The sequence below is a fragment of the Protopterus annectens genome, chromosome 12.part0 (assembly GCF_019279795.1).
Source record: "Protopterus annectens isolate FY-2018-M chromosome 12.part0, PAN1.0, whole genome shotgun sequence".
Taxonomy (NCBI): domain Eukaryota; kingdom Metazoa; phylum Chordata; order Ceratodontiformes; family Protopteridae; genus Protopterus; species Protopterus annectens.
Window position 1 is genome coordinate 262,341,166 of NC_056746.1, and position 18,124 is coordinate 262,359,289.

The 18,124-nt window shown below is 44.2% G+C and overlaps 1 protein-coding gene across 1 annotated transcript in view; it reads left to right on the forward strand.

The window, feature by feature from the left end:
- ANKS3 (ankyrin repeat and sterile alpha motif domain containing 3) overlaps positions 1–18,124 on the forward strand; it is a 1,450,330-nt gene that overhangs the window by 993,597 nt on the left and 438,609 nt on the right. The gene's annotated exons all lie outside the window — the stretch shown is intronic.

An 18,124-nucleotide genomic window follows, 5' to 3' on the forward strand; every position in this document is an offset into this window, starting at 1 on the left:
TCCTGCATCTCTACCCACCCAGCTGGCTTCCAGAAGTCACCTCACTGCAAGGAAGTTCCTGCAAGCCTTGGGGTACGTGGCATCTTGCATCCTTCCCATTCCTCTGGCCAGGCTTCACATGAAAAAAATTCAGTGGTACCTAAAGAACCTGTGGTGTCAGCACTCTCAACTTCTAGAGACCTCTCTACCTCTGATTCCCTGTATAAGGACCGAGTTTCTCTGATGGGCATAGGCCCGTGCCCAGAACAAGGGTCTTTCTTTCAACCTCCGCCCAACTGGGCAGACCATTACCACCGACGCCTCAGACATAGCTTGGGGCGCTCACCTAGAAGGCAGGTGCTTCCAAGGTTTTCGGGATGCCCGCACCTTCCCCTTACACATCAACCAGAAGACTACGATGGCAATACAAAAGGCTCTAACATTCTTCAAACCCCATCTCAAACCAGGGGTTCTCCTTATCAAACCAGACAACACCACAGTAATGTGGTACATCTACAGGAGGGGGGGACCCCATTTTTACCATCTGTGCAGACTAGCCATGAACCTCTGGCTTACAGCTTTTTCCATGGGACAACACCTGATAGCACAAAACCTACCAGGGATCAACAACACCCTGCCAGACCACCTTACTGGACCCCCACGAATGGCAGCTCCACTGAAAAATCTTTTTGCAAATCACTCAAGCGTGGGGAACTCCAGAGGTGGATCTCTTTGCTTCGCATCCCACCCATTAGCTGGAAAAAAAATATTTTCCAGGGAGTATTACCACCTAGCGTGGAAGTTGGATGCCTTGACCTCCCCCTGGAACACCCTGTTCGTGTAAGCATTCCCTCCTCTGCCTCTTATCCTGAAGGTACTGATCAAAATAAGGGAGGAGAGACCAAAAGCCATCCTCATTGCTCCAGATTGGCCCAGACAACATTGGTACCCCTTACTGCGCAGCCTGACCTTACAGCCTCCCAGGCAGCTTCCCCTAAAATCAGACCTTTTATCTCGGGGGGGGGGGGATGTTACACCCAGACTCTCAAACTATCAGCATGGCTAATACTCTAAAGGCAAACAAGGGTCCCCTGTTAAGAAAACAGGTCCTAGACATTATCATAGAGACCAGAAGGCCCGGCACCTGAAAATCTTATGCAGGAAAATGGAAAACATTCTGCTCCTGGAGCCAGTCCAGAGGGGGCAATACCTCACAACCTTCCACCCCTCTTATCTTGGACTACCTAGCAGAGCTACTTTATAGTGGCCTCTCCTTCTCCTCTATTAAAAACCACACCTCAGCCATTTCAGCTCATTTTGATACAGAACAGCCTCTGTTTTCCCATACTTTGATTAAACAATTCCTCAGAGGGGCTTCTAATATCAGACCTCCCAGAAGGCCACCCACTCCAGCCTGGGACCTGAGTTATGTTTTGGAAAAACTAACTTTACCTCCCTTTGAACCTGCTGCTTCAGCAAAACTAAGATACCTCTTCTTAAAGACTGCTTTTCTCCTAGCTATCACCTCAGCCAGAAGGGTTTCAGAGCTACAGGCAGTAATGGCCATTGAGCCCTTCATCATCTTCCATGCAGACAGGGTCTCTCTGAGGACCAATCCCTCCTTTATGCCCAAGGTGGTATCTAATGTTACTCTCAACCAGGTCAGTCATCTACCCACCTTCTTTCCTATTCCTCAAAACAAGGGGGAAAGAATTCTGCACTCACTAGACATGCACAGACAGCTCAGATACTATCTGGACCGTACTAAACCCTTCAGGAAAACAGACTGACTACTTGGCAGCTTTGTCCCGGGGCGGAGGGGAAGCCCATTTCCAAACAGTCCATTTCCAAATGGATATCACACTGTATTCATTCCTGCTACAGTTTGCATGGGAAACCCCTTTAGGTCTATTCTAACCCTTTCCACTAGGGCAGCCTCCACTTCCACAGCATTCCTCAGAGGAGTTCCCACAAGGGACATCCTGGAAGCTGCCACCTGGACTTCTGTCCATACCTTTACCAAGCATTACCACCTACCTCTGTTTTCTAAGGCTAGGGCAGGGTTTGCCTCTACAGTTCTGCAGGTTATGCTGACCCATGCCTAGGTTTCTTACTAATCCTACCACCCCTCTCCCCAGCTTTAGGAATCCTCCCACAGGTGATGACTGCAACAGTGAAACACGAAGAATATAGTACAGTTGTGTACACTTACCATAAATGTAGATGTTCGAGTGTATTCACTGTTGCAGTCCTGGTTTCCCACCCTCCTTCCCCCTTATAGCTTCTTTCTTCAGGAAGACATAAGTTTCTAATGGTGGCTTTTAGCCACCAGGACCACTTCACCATATTTACTTGGGCCTCTGACTGGTTAGTGCAAGAAAAACTGATGCAATGATGGCAGCCGACGCAGAAAAACATTGACTCTGGTATTCCAGCTGGCCGAGGGCTACCACAGCAGGGATAACCCACAAGTGATGACTGCAACAGTGAATATACTGGAACATCTACATATATGGTAAGTGTACACAAATGTACTTTATGGAGAGTACAAAACTTCTTATTTCTCCCTCTCCAATCTGACCCGAGGTTTGAAAGTTCCAGGATCCGAGATCTTCGAGAGTTTCATTATCAGATCCAAAGAGAATTCCTTCCTCCACTCTGACAGTTTCCCTTACTGGCTTTTCTCCAGTACCCACAGATCAGAGTGGGTCTCAGAGCCGAGATGCCAGCACCAGATTGGAGGGGTTGGGTTTGCCTCCGTTTTTGTCGGATCTGTCCCTTCCTCGAAGAGCTTCAGCCCTGTACAGCTCAGATTCGATTCTCCCCTTGAGGCTCGGATCCAGGTGTGGCCCAGACCTACCTTCTTCAGAATCATCGGCTTGGAGGAGGGAGGATAGGGTTTCTCCTGGTCCTTTGGTATTCAAGGTGGTAGAAAGAACTTCCTCTCTCTCTATAGAGAACCGTTGTCTCATGTCTCTGATCCTATCCCCTATGCGTCATTGGCTTCGAGCTCTGAATCCATCAGACCTACTCCACAGGGACAGCCAGTTCCAGTTAGTGTCCAGACAGTTCCACTTGAGGAAATCCCCTTCTGTTTTAATACTTCCCCTGAATATCTCACAGAGGAGGTCCCTGGGAAGAGGATGTGTAAGAGGAGACGCAGAGTTCCCCATGGAGTCTCTCACAGAAGACACTGATTTTGATGAGGGAGAAGGATCCCCCAAATCACCACCCGATGACATCTCTTTTAGAGATATTCAAGAAATCCTTGATCAGAAAGGCGGCTGTTCATCCCAAACTCCTCCTCCTGAAGAATTGCTGTTCCTGGAGGCTTTTGGTGCTGGACCATCTACATCTTGGGTGACACCCCTCTCCCCCAGCAGACAAAGTTATTGACCTGGATTCCCACCAGGTATGGAAGGAACTGGACACTGTTGAGACAATACCCAAATGCCCGGACAAATTTTTGGCCCTTCCTTCGGATCGTCCTCACTGGAGCAAAGGTGTCCATGTTGATACTGTGGTGCTGGCAGCAGCCACTAAAAAAGAGCTAGCAGAGCAGAGCTCCTCTGTTTATCTGCCAAACAGGGAGTCCAGAGCATTGGGCAGATTTGGAAAGCGAGTGTTCACGTCAGCTACCTTCGCTCTGAGGTCACTTAATTATTTGGCACATTTTATTAGGCTGCAGAGAGAGATATGACTAAAGAACTGTCAAATTCTCTCTAAGTCCATGTCTGCTGAGGATTTAAAAAGGACTTCCTGTCAGCTGGCCACTCTTTTGTCTATTTCAAATGCGTCGATGAGGTTAGTCTCTCATACAGCTCAAGGTACCTCATGAGCTGCCAGTTCAGGTATCACCATAAGGAGACACGCCATGATGTGGCTGTGTGACTTTGTGGAGCCCTTTAAGATGTCTTTTATTAATTCTCCATTTGATGGCACTTCCTTGTTTGGGCCATCAGTTAAAGATACACTTACCCGCAGCGAGAAGGATGGAAAAGCCCTGTCTGACATAGGAATCAAGTTTTCTAACCCTCAACGGACCTTCTGTAGAAACCAGAGAGGTGGTGAGAAGATGTGGTTCCATAAATCTCAGGGGTCTTTCCAGAATTCGGGTGGGATAATTCTTCCAGAGGCAGAGGAGGAAATTTTAATTGTAGAAGTTGCCCTAGAGGAAGAGGAGGCCCACAGAACCAGGACTTGGAGATTCCTTTTCAGACAGGCCCCATCAGTGCTCCTGAAGTGCTGCCCGACTGTTCAACTCTGGAGACAGTCAGAGGTGGATTCTCTTTGCAGCTAGATGCCTGGACAAATATTATAAAATATTACTAAGAATAATATCCAGAGATTACTACATATTCTTTTTCCTTCTTCCTGCTTGTTGGGGAAGGAAGAAACTTCCCAATGTTCCACCCAGTGAGAGGAAGGAAACAGCACAAGAAATAGAAAAACTGCTAGAAAAAGAGTCATCCAGAAGGTCCCACAAGACCAGGTAGGATTCAGAAATTACTCACGCTTTTTTTAGTGCCAAAGCAAATAGGGGACCTCAGACCCATCTTTGATCTAAGCAGTTTAAACCAGTGTCTGAAAAATCAAAGTTTTGAATGGTCAGGTTCAGCCCATCCTGCCCTTTCTACACAAGGACAACTGGATGTACTCTATAGACCTTCAGGATGCATACTATCACATAAAAATAGACCGGCTATCCAGAAGATATCCTCACTTTCTTCTGGGAGCCAATCATTACCAATTCAGATCTCTGCCCTTTGGACTCACCGCAGCCCCCAGGTTGTTTACCAAATGCATGGCAGTAGTGGCAGCTCACTTGAGACTCAAAGTATTCCAGGTGTTTCCATCTCCTGGCATCAGGTACTACAAGCCAAGGACTATTTGCTTCAGATTTGCGACGCCTTGGGTATTTCATTCAATCTTGCAAAATCAAAGCTTGCCTCAGTCCAGAGTCTGGAATTCAACGGAATGCTTCTGAACACTACAACTCAAGTGACATTTTTACCCTTCCACTGCATTGCTTCTATAAGACATTAGGTGCACTATATCCTTTCTCATCCTTCTCCTCCTTGAGCACTGGAGTCCATATCAGCTACCATATTATTGCTTCCCTTAGCATGGTTCTTTATGCGAATTCTCATACAGTGGTCCATTCTACATCAGCCTCTGTCTTTTCAAATAAAGCTCACCCTCACTTGCAAATGCCACATTTGTTGGTGGATTCAGTCCAGTGATGTCTTTCTGGGCATACCTTTTGTTCTTCCGAATTCAATTGCCACAGTGACTACAGACACTTCCTAACTGGGGTGGGAGGGGTATTTCTTGGGAATGACTCTCCAAGGCATGTGGTTCCCCAAGAGATCAAATTGCATGTCAGCATCCTAGAGATGAGACCAGTCCTTTCAGCGCAGTAGGCATTTCAAGAATCTCTCCCCCTGGGGAGTATTGCAGTTCAAACTGACAACATATCGGTAGTCTGGTACGTCAGCAAGCAAGGAAGAACCCGATCTTACCCCCTGTGCAGAGAGGCCATGAGAGTTTGTGAATGGGTGATCTCTTCAGACAGCTTTCTGATTGAGATGCGCATCCTGGGGAAAACCAACGTGCTTGCAGACAACATAGCAGATCTGTTTTGATGCCTCACAAGTGGTCTCTCAATCAGTCAGTAGCAAATATGATCTTCAGGCATTGGAGCCAACCTTGCTGCGACTTATTTGGCACCCCTGTCAACAACAAGTTCAGCAAGTACTTCACTCTGATCCCCCCTCAGGGGGAGTCACCAAGAGACTTTCTGCATCATGCTTGGCTTTCGGGTCCTTTTATGCTTATCCTCCTCGTCCACTGATTCCAAAATTCTTACAGAAAACAAACAGGCTGAAGAGCTCAGTAACCTTCATTGCCCGCTTCTGGCCTCTGCAAGTTTGGTTCCCCTGCCTACGGTCTCATCTTCGATGTTCATCGTGTTACACTGCTGCAGTCATTACACTTGGGTTATCCTGCTGTCAGGTGGTTCCCCAGTCAGCCTGACTTCCAAAGTCTTGGTCCGGCGTCGGTTGCTGTCGCCTCCTCCCTGACGTCAGTGCAACAGGGGTATATAAGATGCAGCAGATGCCATTTTCTTCAGTCTTTCTTGACGTGCGGTGCCCGAAGCAAAAGCAGTTCGCAAGTGCCGGTCGGCTGTCTCCTGAGATTTTCATTCCGAATCCAGAACCGAAGTCTTCTACAAAGCTAAGTACCCCATTGGGGAAACTTTTTCTTGCCTCAGACCGATGTCAGTAAAAGTTAATAACTGTATTTCTTGTGGGAAGCAAATACCTCATAAGGATTTCCATTCCTATTGTATCCCATGCCTAGGCCCAGACCACGACGTCACTGGTTGTCGGTTTTGTGCTAGGTTTAACAAGCACACTATTAAACATTGGTTTGATTTTGCCCGACATTATTTTGGTAGAAAATTCAATTATACCATGCCGTTGGAACGTCCGACGACCGGAATACACAAAAAATGCAAAGACAAGGATAGGCGTCCGAGGCCTAAAACTGACGACAAAGCCTCTTCTAGGCCAGTCGCCGGTTCTCCGGTTTTCACCGAGGCGCCTTCGCAGCCCCTGACGACCGCTTCTGTAGAAACACAGGCCGCCTCTGACTCCCACGTGGAGATGGCTGGGCCTTCAGACACACAAGTTATTCAGCCTACCAAGACTAACTTTTCAGAGGGATCCGGAGTAGCTGAGCAACCCACAGCTTCAGAGGGTGTCTTCAGACCTACTCACTTAAGCATTAAACCCTCAGCTAAGTCTAAGCCTCCTTTAAAATCAAAGAAACAAATACAGCATTCTCCAGGACAGGCCTTCATGCCTAAGAAACAAATGCTCAAAATGGCCGAAGACCTAATCACTCTGATCAGGGGGTCCCATCCCCTTCCTGATAAAAGGCCTAGACAGGATGCAGACTATGACTCATCCGACCAGGTGTCCATCTCTTCTGATTCATCCTCAGACCTAGGATACTCTTTAGCCCCTTATGAGGATTCTGATGCTGAGGAATCAATTCCATCAGCCTCACCACCTAAGGACTACTCCTTTGGGGAAACCCTACATACCATGAGGGAGCATTTCCACTGGGAAGGCCAGGATTACTCAGAATCCAAGAAAAGGCTCAGAGACGTCCTTTTATTACCTCAACACAGACCCCTTGCTATTCTGCCAGTGTTAGATATTGTGGATGATGTGTATACTGAATCCAGCTTAAATCCTGATTCCTTACCTCCAGCCCATTAAACCTGACAGATACTACAGAGTCCCTGACTCACATAAATTTCTGTATAAAAGCCCTGTAGCTGACCCTGAAACTATTTCTCAGGGACCCAAAGGAGTTAAGGCCTCATCAGCCAATAATCCAGTTCCCTCTGACAGAGATTCCAGAGCATTAGACAGATGGGCAAAGAAAGTATATACATCTGCAACTTTAGCAATGAGAGCTTTAAATTGCCAGTTTCACATGCTAAAATATCAGCAGTTTTTACTGTCTCAGTTAAAACAGAAAATGCTTCCAGAATCAGATCCTCCTAATTTTAAAGAAATGCAGGATTTATTGCATGCAGCTGAACAAGTGGGAAAGCATACTTTGCAATGTGGTTTTGATTTTCTAGAGGCCTCCTGCAGAGCAGCAGTTACAGGCTCTGTCATTAGAAGACATGCTTGGTTAAAAGAACATATGTTACCAGATCATGTTAAAGCAAAATTATTGGATGCACCTTTGCAGCAGGATGTGTTATTTGGAGTTAAGGCAGAAGAGGTATTAAAGAAAATGGAGGATAAGGCAAAATCTATGCAAACGGTGAAGGATTTCTTACAGGTTCAGCCTCCTAGATTTAGCAGAAACTTCAAATAAGAATTGGTCCTTTCCAATTACAGACAGACCTCAAAGGGGAAAATACAGACTTCCAAGAGGTAGAGGTCAAACACAAGGTCCTTATAGGCCTCGACAATGGGTTGCATCAGGCCAGAAAGAAGGGGAAGACAGGCCCCAACCATATAAAAAGCAGCTCCAATGACTTCCCACTACAGCTGCCAAACAAATCCCTCTTGGCAGCCTCCTTGGGAGGAAAACTGGCACTGTTCTACCACAATTGGCAAATGATCACCAAAGACAAATGGGTTCTCAACATTGTATTTCAAGGTTACAGGTTCCACTTTCACACACTGCCAAGGTTAAAAGGAATGCCAAATCTGCCACCAAATCAATGGGCAGAGGCTCAAAAACAAATTACAACACTCATGGACATGAGAGCTATTCAAAAGGTACCATCACAGGAGCAAGGACAAGGATTTTACTCAAGACTCTTTCTGGTACCCAGAAAGGACAAAGCCTGGAGGCCCATTCTGGATCTTTCATCTCTAAACACTTACCTGGATGTTCCCAAATTCAAAATGTTGACATTACAGCAGCTTCTTTCCATGCTGGGCAAGAAAGCTTGGCTCGTGACTTTGGACCTCAAGGAGGCATACTTGCATGTCCCTATCAGACAAAGCTGCAGAAGATATCTCAGATTCATAGCTGGTTCAATGCACTACCAATTCTCTGCACTGTCTCTGCACTGCCCTTTGACTTATGTACTGCGCCCAGGGTCTTCACAAAGTGCCTGGCACCAGTAATTGCATTTTGCAGACAGAAAGGAATTCAAATTTATCTGTACCTGGACGACTGCCTGATTCAAGCAGAGAGCAAGGACATTCTTCTAAAGCATCTGGCGTTTGTAAAAAAAGTTATTAAATTGCCTGGGGTACACAGTAAACGAAAAGAAATCAAAACTAGTGCCTTCACAAGAGATTATATTACTGGGTGCCAGCTTGAACACAATGGCCCAGATAGCTTATCTCACGCCCGACAAGCAAGGACAACTGACTCAATACTTTCAATTGATGGCAACAAAGACCCTACTCCCTGCAAGAAAAATTCTGCAGGCCTTGGGTTACATGGCATCCTGCATACTACTAATTCCATATGCCAAACTGCATATGAGGAAACTACAATGGTACCTAAAGAATGTATGGTCTCAACACTGTCAAAGTTTGGAAACAGTTATACCACTAATCCCTTGCCTTCAACAGGAGTTTCAATGGTGGGCTCAAGCTTGTCACCTCAACAAGGGACAGCCTTTTACACAACCCACGGCCAGGCAAACACTGACAACAGATGCATCGGATTACGCCTGGGGAGCACACATGGCAGGCACATGTATTCAGGGTACATGGCCCGCAGAACAAAGGCATCTTCACATCAATCAAAAAGAGATGCTAGCTGTACAAAATGCCCTTATAGCTTTCAAGGACCTGCTGCATCCAGGACAACTACTGATAAAGACAGACAACACCACAGTTATGTGGTACATAAACAAGCAAGGGGGCACTCACTCCTACTCCCTATGCAGACAAGCCATGACCTTGTGGATCACAGCTATAAATCTTCAAGTTCATCTGCAAGCACAGTTCCTGCCAGGAGAGAAAAACACACTGGCAGACGACTTAAGCAGAAACATCATGGATCCCCATGAATGGGAATTGAATCCACAAATATTCAGAATGATAACACAGAAATGTTGGAGCCCGGACATAGATCTGTTTGCATCCCCAATAAACTGCCAGTTACAAAAATTCTGCACAAGGAGTTACCATCCACAAGCATGGAAAGTGGATGCCCTCTCATTCAGCTGGGAGAACCTACAAGTATACGCTTTCCCACCGCTACCTCTCCTGCCAAAGGTACTCATAAAAGCCAGCAAGAAGAGACAAAGATGTTCCTGATTGCACCAGACTGGCCACGCCAGCACTGGTACCCAATCTTGAGGAGCTTAGCACAAGAACCACCCTGAATTTTGCCTCAAATCCCACATCTGCTGACTCAGCACAACAATCAAATACTACACAGCCAGCTAAAGACCTTAAACGTAGCTGCATGGAAGATTCCTTAGTCAAACAAGCAATGCCTCTCTCAAAAGCTGTTATGGATGTCATTCTGGAGGTCAGAAGGCCTAGTACCAGGAAAGCCTATTCGGATAAATGGAATAGATTCTGTGCCTGGAACCAAGCTCACAGCCTTGACCCTCTTGTCCCAAACATTCCTCAGATACTACAATACTTAACTGAGATGCTGGACAAAGGCCTCTCCTTCTCATCCATCAAGATCCACGCCTCTGCCATCTCTGCTCATTACAACACGGATCCACCAATTTTCTCTAATCCTCTGTTAAAACAGTACCTCAGAGGGGATAAAAACATAAGACCGCCCCATAGAGCAGCTACTCCAACTTGGGACCTCAACTTTGTTTTGGAAAAACTAACTTTACCTCCTTTTGAGCCAGCTAACACAGCATAATTAAAATATATCTCTTGGAAAACTGCTCTACTCCTGGCAATAACATCAGCACGAAGAGTTTCAGAATTACAGGCACTAATGGCAGTGGAACCTTTCTTTATTTTCCACCAGGACAGGGTGTATTTAAGAACTAACCCTACGTTTATGCCAAAGGTGGAATCCAATGTGGCTCTAAACCAAACTATTCACCTGCCAACTTTTTATCCTAAACCACAGAATAAAGGGGAGAGACTACACTCTTTGGACATTCACAGGCAGTTACGCTTCTACTTGGACAAAACCAAAGCTTTCAGAAAATCTGAGCAATTATTGGTAGCATATGCTGCAGGAGCACAGGGTAAAGCTATTTCAAAACAGACTATTTCAAAATGGATAGGACATTGTATACATTTCTGCTACACATACCATGGAAAACCTGTACCTAGCAGCATTAGATCTCACTCCACCAGGGCAACAGCCACATCAACGGCCTACCTCAGGGGAGTACCTGCCAAGGATATTTTGGAAGCAGCAACTTGGAGTTCTGTACATACCTTCACCAAGCATTACCATCTGCCTCTATACTCTAAATCCAGAGCTGGCTTTGCCACTGCAGTGCTGCAGGGCCTTATAGCCAACCCTAATGCCTTATAGAACCAGCCACCCTACCTCAGCTTTGGGATTCTACCCAAGTGTAATGACTGCAGCAGTGTAACACGGTGAACGTAGTACAGTTTTGTACCTACCATAAATGTAGATGTTCGAGTGTATACACTGCTGCAGTCCAGGTTACCCTCCCTCCTTCCCCTCTTACTGGCTGGTACGTACCTATGTCTTCTACCCTTACTACCTATGGGGAGTATTTGCTGGTAGCTGTAAGTTGTTTTTTGCTTTCTTATGTATGTCTTATTAGCAATTGGATTTGCCTACCTATTTAGAGGCACCTGGCATCTGGGGCAAGAAAAACTGAAGAAAATGGCGTCGGCTGCATCTTATATACCCCTGGCGCACTGACGTCAGGGAGGAGGCGACAGCAACCGACACCGGACCAAGACTTTGGAACTCAGGCCGACTGGGGAACCGCTTGACTGCAGGATAACCCAAGTGTAATGACTGCAGCAGTGTATACACTCGAACATCTACATTTATGGTAGGTACAAAACTGTACTTTATCCTCCATGGATACGGGAGCCTTGTCAGGATCCCCTATTTCACCCATCAGGGATTCAACATCCCAACCTTCTAGCCCACAAGTTAACTGCATGGTTTCTCCACTTCCAGTAATATTTAGTCCAGGCTCTCTTCCCCAGTTTGTGATATTATTGTGACTTCACAAAAAACTTTCACCAAGAAAGTGTACAAGAGCAAATGGAAAAGGTTTTCTATTGGGCTTCTGACCAAAACATCAACCCCTTTGTGGCCCCAACTTCTGCATTTCTTCATTTTCTTACAACCCTTTTTAATGAAGGATCCAGTTTTTCTACAGTTAAATGTCAGTTGGCAGCAGTCTCAAATTTCCATTCAGGAAATAAATCTTACTCCCTGGCTTCTTCCAGATTGTGTAAAGCTTTTATGAAGGGCATTTTTCTTCTCAGACCTCCGGTAAAGGATCCTTCACCACCTTGGGACCTTACTGTGGCTCTTCAGGGATAAACTCAGAAACATTTGGAACTGTCAGATAAATGTGATCTAAAAATTCTATCTTGGAAAATGGTCTTCTTGGTTGCTATAACTTCAGCAAGAAGAATTTCTGAACTCCAAGCTTTGTCAGTGACCCCCCCCCTTACATTGTTTTTCATAAAGACAGGGTTTTCTCTATGGACTAACCCTTCTTTTGTGCCTAAAATGGCTTCTGAAAATAACATTCCAAACTTTTGTAATAAGGGAGAGTACATGCTACATCTCCTTGATGTACAAAGACAACTACATTTTCATCTTAACAGAACAAAACAGTTTAGAAAGTCAAATCAGCTTTTCATATCCTTTACCTCAAATCGCCTGGGTCAGTTTCTAAACTTACTGTAGCTAAATGGATTACAGCCTGCATTTCATTGATTTATTCTCAAAAAGGTTTAGTTTTACCAAGACCTCCCCGAGCTCATTCAACTCGATCCGTGGCAATGTAATCGACCTTTTGATCAAGGACTTCTGTTGACATCTTTGCAGCAGTCATGGTCCAAAGCTCATACCTTTATTTCACATTACAAGCTGGACATCATATCTGGAAATAGAGCCTCCTTTGGTTCAGCAGTGTTCCAGAATATCCTTCCATGTCTGCCACCCAAAGTTTACATAGCCAAGGACTCTGTCCAGTAGTGAGGAAGAGTGAAAAGGACAACATCAGATTTATAAGTTATGTACTCACCATAAATAGGCATCTTTGTTGTCCATTTTCATTCTTCCTCACTTTCCCATCCATCCATCCCCCATTCTTTGTTTTCTTCTGGAAGAACCTGTTGGACTATGTTTGGAACATACTGTTTTAGGTTTGAGCCCTATCTTTAGTTCCATCTTTCTCTCTTAGACCAAGAGGAGATTAGGCAGCAAACTCAATCTGGGGCAATGAGGATGGAATAGAGCATAATGGGTAGATGGAGGAGCTTGAGAGCTGAATCCGGTCTAGTGTATGTGGCCAAATTGGATCCAAGAATTCCATCCGAACCCATTAGTGAGGAAGAAAGAATGGACAACACAGATGCCTAGTTATGGTGAGTACCTAACTTATAATTTGTGTCCATCCATAATAAATAAGTAAAAACTTGAATAATTTCATTAGCCACTCAACTGAGGACAATTGCATTCCTGTACTTCATTGTAAAACTGGATTGTCAAGGATCCTAGAGTCCTGGAGAATTGATATTAAACCACTGAATGTAGACCATCTTTTCAGGTACCATCCTACTAAATGAGAAGCAGAGATTAGTTGATAACTTCTTATGTTATGTGGATTAAAAACTGACTTTTTTGAGGATAGGGGGTCGTAAAAGCCCCTTTTGAAGTAAATGGAAAGATTCCTGTTATCAGAGATTACTGCTTTATTGAAAATAGCCTGACTCAAAGACTCAGGACATGTTATAAACCTGATAGTTCCTGAGTCTTGCAGGCAGTTGCTCAGTTGAAGAGTAAAGGCTATTCTTATTGTATCTTTGTCACTGACTACAGTTTTGAGAACTTTGACAGGCCTGCTGCCAGCTCCGTGGAAATATTTAGGGAAAGATCATTCCTGATCAGTGCAGTCTTCTACACAATGAATTATGTCTTTTCACATTCTGAGGTTGTAAAATCCTTTTGATTAGTCATACAAGCTTTGCTATGCAATCTATTCACGATTTGGAAGAGTATGGCAAAATTGTTAGCTGATGAAGAAATATGTTGCCTTCTTACTTAGGACTGTTGATTGGCAGACATAAGCCTATCATCCAACCAGCATGGTCTTCTTCATATTTGTCCAAACCTGTTTCCATGCGTAGGCCACTTAGAAAACTATAGATGTCCTTCTGTTCATATGTTGCAGTATTCATAACAAGTGGCAGTCCACTGCTGGCTGACTCGAACGTCTGGCCAGTATACCTAAGCCTAAAGCTACTGTGGAGTACATGCAGTATCACACATAGATCTAGTACAGTGTCATGTATAAAGTGGACGTTGGCACGTACAAAGCCTCAGAACTTTTCTGCCACTAGTCAGAACGTCTTCTCCAGTCGTTTGCTTGTCAGCAAAGTTGCGGATTCCGATCTAGATAAGTGCTCTGTTGAAGTTTTTTCTTCTTGTTTTGTGTGCTACTGTTGTGGTCGAGATTACATGTCAGCTGGAAAGGGCAAGTGTCAGTGTGGAAGGCAAATTCCACATAAAGATTCTTTTTTGCCTAGGCCCTAACCACGCCATACCTCCTGTTCGATTTGCAAGGCCTTTTGCCCCCAACACCCTGCACAGTTGTCTAGCTTCCCTGAATATGTATTTAGAGAACCAGCACCTTAAGCGCTTAGCACATGATGCCATAAAAGGTACATCAAGCCCTTCAGGTGAGACAGTTATTAAGAAGGCCAGGAAATCTAGGCCTGACTTACCTGCTGCTCCTCTAATTCCAGATGTTTTTCCCGAGGCCAATGTTGGCCCAGAGACTGTTTCAGAGTTAGGAGATTCTTCGGTGGGTACTAGTGTGGAGGCCATGAAGGAGCTACTGGCACATCCTCAGGGGATATGCAGACATCTGCTACGGATGGGGGGGGGGGAGGACCCAGGCTCATTGTTACTGAAGACCCACATAGCATTCCTCAAATCATTGTTCACGAAGATGTCCCTAGCAATATTGTAGAGTGCAGTCTGACAGCGGGGTCCCTATTCCTTCCACTGCATGGATGTCCCACACAAGAAGAAGCGGAAAACTAAGCATTCTTATCCTGTTTCCCAGGAACAGTCTGTGGATTGGCAAGCCTTCTCACAAGGGCTCTTTAATGACTTTATGGCCCTGAGACAATCTTCTGGGGTCTCTCTTCCTTCTCCCTCCTTTTCTCCAGTTTCTCCACAGAAGAGGATTAGAGTTGAAAATTCCTCTGATGAAGATGGCTCATTTGGGGATGAATCATTGGCATACTCTGCCCAAATTTCATCTCCCTTAGGATATGCTTCCCCTGAAGAAGAATCAAATGGCATAGATTCTCCATGGGAGGGTATTACATTTGGAGAAGTCATCATTAAAATAAGGGAATTTTTTAAATGGGATTGCTCTCAGGTGTCAGACATTCAAGACATTTTTAGTGTCTGCTTGAACCAGAAATCCTTGGGGGAGCACTGGTTGAACTTGGCTAGGCTTGTGTAAAATTTCACAGTACGTTAAAAATGAAGACAGATACATTTCTTTCTCTCTTTCATTGGCTTTTATTAACTACAGTGCACACATGCGGGAGCCTCATGGAAAGTACCAGGGAGACTCCCAGAACAAAGAAATAAACAAGCTTGTATACTGGCGATATTGCTGACAGTGCAAAAATGTAAAACTGGACCAATTAGATTATTACACAGGGCAATTAACCAATCAAAGGTTTACCCGTAAACATAAGACAATTCACATCATCATATCTCTAGGCAAGAAAGAAAATCGGATATACTTCCATAAAAGGCACATTTCCTGCCTTCAGGCAGAGTCTAGCTTGTTCAGTATTTTTCCATTGTTCACAGTTCAGAGTTAACAGTACTCAGTACATCTCAATTTATTCAAATTGTCACATACTCAATTCCCTTGAAACACATGCTTTGGCAGTTCATATTCTACAATCCCCCATTTGATGCTGTGTAAGCATCATCATTTAATCTGTCATACATTTGCCACAGATCTAGCATAACCATGCTACTAGTCTTTTCACCATTGAGAGACATTTTCATTTTATTATCTACAGTCATATATGCAGGCATATAAAATTTAGGCACTTTTTTCACAGTTTTTGAAGATATCAATTTCAAGATCAGTGCTTTGATTAGAAATAAGACAATGAAAGCAACAATTGCTAATACTGCAATTAACAAGATCAGCTTCAACAGTCCACCACCCCAACCTGAGAACAGATTGGTTAACCAAGCCCATGTTGAGCTATCAGCCTCTTTGCCCTCTGAAAGTTTGGAAATTCTCTGAATCAGTTCAAGGTGAGTCTCAATTTCGTGCTGATTGTCAGGAATAAAAGTACAGCACTCTTCCTGGATTAAAGCACAAGTTCCTTCTTTCGCCGCTAGGGTGAAATCGAGGGCCATACGGTTTTGAAGTACTACAGCCCTCATATCAGTCAGTTCATCAGTTACTAATTCTAGGGCAGAAAATGTAGCATTGCTCAAGATTTCGAGCAGTTTAGATAACTTTCTCAGTTCCCAGATTGATTTCAGTGCTCCGTATGATGGGATTATAGCAGCCCATGATATTACATCATCACCCAAGTCCATATGGAACAGTCCTTTGGTACTAGCATGAGCCAGGTCATGATGATAGATCCAGGAAGCATCAACTTTACCTACCAGACTGGCAGGCTTCTTGACTTCTCGTACGTTCCGAATTTTTCCCTTAGGTAATGTAGATACATGTCGGATAGCTGGAACTAGGTACCCCAGGAAACAACTGCCAGACCAGTTTCCTGCTAGCCATTTATATGCTTTTCTTCCACACACAAAATAACAGTTCTCTACTTTGATAGTGATATTGATAGGTTTAAAGCAATTCTCAGCATTCTGCCGTCCTTCAAATATTTTCCAGTAAACAGTTTCTATTTTCCAGAAAAAGTTAGCTATAGAGTTTTTCACAATTCTTGATATAGGTGAGAAATCGGTTATACAACCCCATGCAGTGCAGTTATATACCACCGTTTTGTTGCAATGGCTCCACCCTACTCTGATTTTATCCAGTTTCTGGAAACACACAGTTCCATTTTGACGGACAGACAACTGTAATGCTACTTTGTGTTTCGAAATAACTCTTGATGTGTCGTAGATCAGATTTGTCCATGTCTTTTTAATCCCTAAAGGAACTATATTTAGCATCAATCCCCCATGAACCGTAGGAATGGAAGTGCAGATCCAGCAATTGGAAACATTAAGGGATGATGCATAAGTATATTTTATGGCTTGGTAGGTATTGAATGGCGGATGCCGTGCAGTTATTTTGGCATGAGGTATTACTGTAGTGGAAAATAGGAATGGCCACAGTAAAAATATAAGAACAACAAAAATAACCACCAAGATTGTTGCACAGTACTTCAGTGGAAATGGTGGTCTCTGTGGTGCGGTATGAGAATGGAGAAGTGCTCCGATTGAAGAAATGTCAGACATAGTTAGGTGCAGGAACAGTATGGCTGTGAGTACGGGAAGCGATAGGTGGAGATTTTGGAGCCGTGAAAGGTAGAGGTGATTGATCTTCGGAAGGGATGACTTTTTTAACATGTGATATATGAATCCAGTTTGGTGAGCCTTGTAATTGTACTGCTGAAGAGGTTGTCAATAGAACCAGGTAAGGCCCTTTCCAACAAGGTTGCAGTGCTGTTTTTCTGGAAAAAGACTTGACATACACCCAATCGCCTGGTTGTAGTTCAGAAGACGTGAAAGGATCAGGGTTATGTTGTGCAGCTGCTACTTGGCGGTGATAACACTGTAAGAAAGAAACAAGAGAAGTGCAGTATACAATAACATCATGATCAAAGGCATCATACTCAGAAAAGGGTGGTGGTGGAGTCATGGGCATTCCCATAGGTCGGCCCATTAGAATTTCATGAGGAGAAAGACCTTTAGTAGGATGTACTTGTGCTCTCATAGAGAGCAAAGCTAGTGGTAAGGCCTGTACACAAGTGAGGCCTGTTTCAGTAGTAATTTTTGCTAGTCTAGTTTTCAGTGTTTGATTTATGCGTTCTATAATTCCAGATGCCTGCGGTCTATATGAACAGTGACATTTTAGAGTGATGCTCAACATAGTACACAGTGAGTCAATTAAGTGAGCTGTAAAATGTGTTCCACGGTCTGAATATATATAACAAGGAACACCAAATCGAGGTATAAAGTCATAACAAAGTTTCTTAGCAACTGAGATAGCATCATTTTTTCGCACAAGGGTATGCTTCTAACCATCCAGAAAAAACATCAACAACAGTTAAAACATATTTAAAACGTGCACAAAGTGGTAATTCAATGAAATCCCACTGCAAAGCACAAAATGGTCCCAATGGTTTTGGTAAGGGTTGTACGGGAGCCATTGTGCCTTTGGAAATATTGTACTGTAAACAAATAGAGCATTTGCTCACAAAGTGCT